Here is a 6,142-nt window from a genome sequence, read left to right on the forward strand (position 1 = left end):
TTCTCATATTTCATTAACGAAACCACCACGAATCCAGGTCCAGATCAGACCCGCCCTAACCAACTACTAAAAATCTCTAAATACCAGACATAGACGAGTTAAGACGAGCATCATTAACAGTTATTACTAGCAAATCTAAGGCCACAAGCGGCCTCGTACTTTTAGGCATATAACTCATATTTTGTTAGTCGAAATTCTGATCAAATTTAGCCACAAAACATGAAGGAGACCGATAAACCAGACAGAGAAAAATACATCACATAGGCCACATATACGTTTGCTCCTTGTATATCGATATAGTTGTATCTTGGCGAGAACTTTAGCTCGTAAACATAAAAGCAAGGTACGAACTTTTATGCAACGATTGGGTTCGGCATTTTTAGAAGAATTTTTTATGGAAGAAGAGCAAGTTTTTTCTTTGAAACAACTCTTTTTTCTTTCTGTGGATAACACACTGAGCGTATTTGGTATTTGGATATTATAACTAGACAGAGAAAAATACATCACATAGGCCACATATACGTTTGCTCCTTGTATATCGACATAGTTGTATCTTGGTGCAAGATAAATATGACAGGCATTGATAATTATGCGAAGTTTTTCCTCAAAAAATTTGTGCGCTATTAGATTGACTATTATTAGGTCCTTAATTAGCCCCTCCCGTTCCATGCACATCCCCAGGGGGGAAAACGGCACATAAAATGAGTAGCCCATCATGCCGGCGGTGCAAGGGATTTTGGCCCCTCCCGTTTTTCCGACGTTAGGCAGAGAAACTTTCGTGCCCGGTTTATGGCGGTTACTGGTTAACAAACTAGTACAGCAGAATCTACGGCTGGCTGCTGCAAGTTGCGGGGCGACGGTTGCTGACGGGTGCGCGAGTTAACGTGCACGGTAGTACATCAGGCAGGCACGCACGCCCGCCCGCCCGCCGCCACACCACGAGCCCGTTTCACGCCCGAGCTAGCTAGCTTAGCTAGTGGCCGTGGCTGCGACCGTACGTCGGCGCGCGCGGGTGGAGTGCCGGCGGCGGCAACGGGCTCCGTCGACGCACACTCTTGCTTACACTCCCGAATTAGTAATCCACCCATCTAGTCGCAGCTCGATCGGCCGCACGTATGGTGCAGCGGCAATCAAGCAAGCTCGATGGTACGTAGTAGTAAATGTCTCGGTTAAGCGACCGGCCGGATGAGGTTCCGGCGGCGGCCGGCGTTCTGGTCCCGGCCGGCCGGTTGCCTTCCGGTCACGGCGCACGTCTACGTACTCTAGTTCGTGGAATGCTGATCGTTGCCACGTACGAGATGCGTTCCGTTCCGTGAGCCAGAAGCAAACTAGAGAAATGTGACGGACGGTGACTGCATGGCACATGCATGTGTTAGTTTCCTTGCAGGATAACTGCACGGCTCTTATCCAATCCCCAGCGTAGCATGCTTCAAGCATAGTATACGTTTCTGTGCGTCTCCTGTCTGGATCAGAGCACTGTATGTGTAGACTCTCAGTAGCCAGTACGTATGTTGGCGGAAATTAATGGATGCATGTGATCCATTGACCTTGAGGCGTGCGTGCGGGCGGCGCTTGAGGAGAGGGAACGGAATGGGGGCGGAGAGGGAGGAACTCCCGCCGAAACTATCCATCCTGGGGATCGTGCCATGACGCGCGCGCGTGGGGTACCCTGAATCTGCGTGAATGCAGCAACGGCTGGGTCGCTCCGTTCTGTTGGGCAGCCGCATCGACGTCAGGGCCCCTGTTTCAGCAGCTCCGCCGAACCTCCCAAGGACCAGGAAAGGAGATAACTGCATTTCCCCTTTTCCATCTTATCCTCTGACCTTTTTGTTACAAAATCTCGTCATGGATCTGACAGTAGCACCTTCATTCGTTCATACCAGGCCAGGGGCTGGAAAATGAGCAGTGCTACGAGGGTGGTCTATCTTGGGAGCTATCCTAGGGGAACTGTCTAGCGAGGATAAGGCGGAAACTCGCAGGGGCGCCTAGGTGAACTGCCCGGCCACACGATTGCTTCCCGATCCACAAACTCATTTTAGTTTGCACTTTTCAACGAAGTTACGTTTCCTTTGGATATTTGTCTTCGTCGTGATGAGAAATTTCAAACATGATCACTCTTGAATACATTTTGACAACTTTTAAAATTTTACTAAGTTTTAAATACTAAAACTTGATAGATGTAATGTTAAGTTTTTATGAACTTTCATCAAGTTTCATGTGCTTTTAGGGTTTAGGGCTTAGTGTTTTGGGCTCAGGGTTTAAGATTTAGTTTTTGAAACTTAGTGAATTTATCATTTGTTACTATCATGTTTTACTAGTTGAAACTTGGTGAAGTTCTTGGAACTTGTCAAAACGTATTCAAGAGTGGTCTTGTTTTGAAGCACTCGCCACAACGAACACGAATATGCTAACGAATATAAATTTGACTTTCAGTTTAAAAGATATCATATATTCAAATTTGGAAGTGGGAAAAGGCATAGGAGATGGAATGGATGGAGCTGCCAGAAGTTGTACATGTAGATCCCATCGAAGGTAACTAAGGGATAAAGCACATGCAAAGACCAATCCAATTTCCGAACTTGATGCAATCGTGCGGTCCAAAATCCACGTGCCCCAACCCGTGCACGCCACAAATCTTCATCAGAGGATGAGGGCCTCTTGGATTCACAGGATTTTAGAAACGCATGAATAGAGAAAAATATGGAACCGCTTACATCTCAGGTACCTACTTCCTCCGTAAACTAATATAAGAGCGTTTAGAATACTAAAGTAGCAATCTAAACGTTCTTATATTAGTTTAGAGAGGGAGTAATTTTTTTAGTGTTAGTTCAACATCTCAGTTGTTGATGCAAAATGGATGGCTGGATGGTTGTCCTCAACCTCCCAAACATTTTCTTCTCCCCACAAACAGATCACGCATCTTAAGAGATGACAGAGGTAGATTTATTGCTGGGGAAATGGTAAGATTGACTAGTGTGCAGATGTACTGATGGCTGAAGCTCTGGCCCTAAAATTAGGTTTACCGCTGGCGCAAAGGACAAGATGCAACCGCATTATTATTAACTCAGATAACATGGAGGTGATTGATACCATGAAGGAACGAGGATGATTGTCGGGGGCAGCAGTGAGACTTTTGATGATTGTTTTCATTTAGCTTGTGATTTTCCTATTTGTAGATTCGAACACTGTAATAGAGAAGCAAATAAAGTTGCTCACGAACTTGCCAAATTGGCTAGATTTTCTTTCATTTGACTGATTCGAGGAGCCAAATAGTGGAATTGTATCAATCATCATAAACGATGTGATGGTTATTTCTCATGAACAAAGCTAGGGTTTTTTTTAAGAAAGAAAAAAGATCACGCGCACATCTTTCAACCGACGACCTGCCCGTCCTCCGCGATTGGCAGATGCGGCCCCCCGATCTCCAGTAACTGAGACGACCCCTGCACACATCCCCTCGACCGGCAACGGTCAACCCGCTTCCTCGCCTCCTCCTGGGAAATCAAAGCTCACTACCGCTCATAGCGTCGTGCCCATCTTCGGCGAGGTACTGACTTGGCAACGCCGAGGTCGGCACTCATTGTTATCGCCAGTCCATCATAGCCCTTGGGCGTAGACCGGCAATCAGATTCGAAGAGTTTAGTTGGAAGTGCTTTTACGCATACTTAGAGTGGTTTGACCATAGGACATTTGGGTGGTTCAGCGACTTGCGCAAAAAGGGGTGCTCTTGAGTATTCACCACATTCCGACATGGCGATGACCTGCAAGACACACAAGGTTAGTGTAACACCTTTGCATAAGTATCCCATTATAGTATCGTTCCCAACGAAGAGTAGGAGGAGAGTGTTAATGCTAATATTTCTGTCACACACAAGTTGTCACCTGTCTTATGCGAGTTAACGTTTTTGGTATCTGCAGGGATTATGATGGTGGTGGAAGACAAGTAATTGAAGAGTAAAATAAAGTAGCAAGAGCAGAAAACAAGGAACATAAAAAGTAAAGTATGAGAATTAATTGCAAGCTGTATGCAATGGAGAGGTTAGGCGCGTGGAAATTCAAGTCATGGTGGATATCAAATGTGCCAGTGCAATGGCCACGTGTAGTCACCTGTTCATGTGATTCTATCTCTTGTATTGTATGTTCAGTAGACGAGTCACCCTTACATAGTCAAACTCCTCCTGCCGGGATTGTTCGACTCTATTGTCCTGCCTTCCCATTACCGTATGCATGCTCGGCTGAGCAGTTATGGTCGTTAAACTGGACCAACATTTTACATGTTGTGGCTTCCCGTTCTTCTTGCAATCTTGAGTATTTGACAAAAAAACTACCACATTAGGGGTTGTCGTCCCACCGAACCACCATTTTTAAAAAAGTGACTGATAACTATCGAAAATTTCAAATTTTGTGACAAAAAACTACCAAGTCGTGTTGATTACCGTTTTAGCCACTTTGATCATTTTCCTGACATGGCTGGCCCACATGGCAGGCCGGCGCGTGCGCTAACAGCGCCCTTCTGGCGGCCATTAGCACCCCGGCTCGAATGGAACCAGCCCTGCCAGCTCAGAACGGACGAGCCGGCCGTACCCCATCTCTCTCTCACTCTCCACCAAGCTATGTCCTCTCTATTCCTAGGCGACAGTGGTAATGGCGGCTGTGGATCCAAACTCCGACGGCGATCCGTTTGGCGGCCAACCTCTTGATGTGGTTGGCGGCCGCGACGACCTGTCGAAGGTCGATACCTGGCTAGGCAGCTCTAGCTTTGCGACACAGTAGCCTGAATCTGAGCCATCCCAGGAGTTGGCGGCGGGTCGACCACCATTGATGACAAGAAGTGCACCTCACGGCCGGCGCAAGCTTCCTCGTGCGGGAGGCAGCAGGTACAACATCTCTTCTTCTTTTTCAGTTTTATTGACATTGATAATTACAATGTATTTTAGGTCAGTTTCCCAGAATGTATGATAACAGAGTGATTGCAAGTTGTTAGGAACTTTAACATTGTGCATTATATATAATAATTCATTCAATCTTTAACATTCTGGCTTCTCCTCAGGTGTGTGCAACTCGGTCCAGTCATTTATGAAATCCAACAAAGCCTGAGATTTGATGGTTGTCCTTGGCACATACTTCAAACCATGAGGCCCAAATTCAATTGCCACTTAGCAACCCGGCCTATAGCCTCTGTTCTGAATAATATCCCCTAAAGGAGCAGAACTGGCCACAGTAATAGGATGACCAAGAAAGTATTGCTTCAGCTTGCGGCTTGCCATGAACACCCCATACACCAATTTCTGCTAATGCGGATATCATTGCTTGGACTCAATCAACACCTCACTGATATAATAAGCCGACCGCTAAACAAGATATTCCTTACCCGCCTCTTTGTGTTCCACAATTATCGCCACACTGATAGCCTTGCTATTAGCCACCACATACAGGAGCAAAGGCTCTTTCTCAATGGGGGCAGCAAGGACGAGCGGCTCAGCTAGCTGTTTCTTGAGTGCTTCAAATGCCTCATTAGCAGCATCACTCCAGACAAAGTGATCCGCCTTCTTCATCATCTGATACAAAGGGATTGCCTTCTCTCCCAGGCAACTTATAAAACGACATGACAGACGCTAGACATCATTGACACATGCTGATACGTCTCCAACGTATCTATAATTTATGAAGTATTCATGTCATGTTTTCAATAATTTTATATGGTTTTGGTATGATTTGCATGGAACTAACCCAGACTGACGCTGTTTTTAGCAGAACTACCGTGGTGTTGTTTTTTGTGCAGAAATGAAAGTTCTCCAAACACCGCAAAACTTTTTGTGGATTTTTTATGGACCGGAAGAGAACCATTGGGCCAGAGCAGCACCTAGGGGGTGCCCCGAGGGGGGCGCAACCCACCAGGGTGCGTCTGGGCCCCCAAGCGCGCCCTGGTAGGTTGTGCCCACCTCGGTGGCCTCCCGTACCCCTTTTTCGCCATATAAATTCCCAAATATTTCGAAAACCCTCGGGAAGACCCTAGATCTAAAGTTTCGTCGCCGCAAGCCTTTGTAGCCATCGAAAACCAATTGGGACCCCATTCCGACACCCTGCCGGAGGGGGAGATCATCTTCGGTGGCCATCTTCATCATCCCGGTGGCCACCACAA

The sequence above is a fragment of the Triticum dicoccoides genome, chromosome 4B (assembly GCF_002162155.2).
Source record: "Triticum dicoccoides isolate Atlit2015 ecotype Zavitan chromosome 4B, WEW_v2.0, whole genome shotgun sequence".
NCBI classification, from domain to species: domain Eukaryota; kingdom Viridiplantae; phylum Streptophyta; class Magnoliopsida; order Poales; family Poaceae; genus Triticum; species Triticum dicoccoides.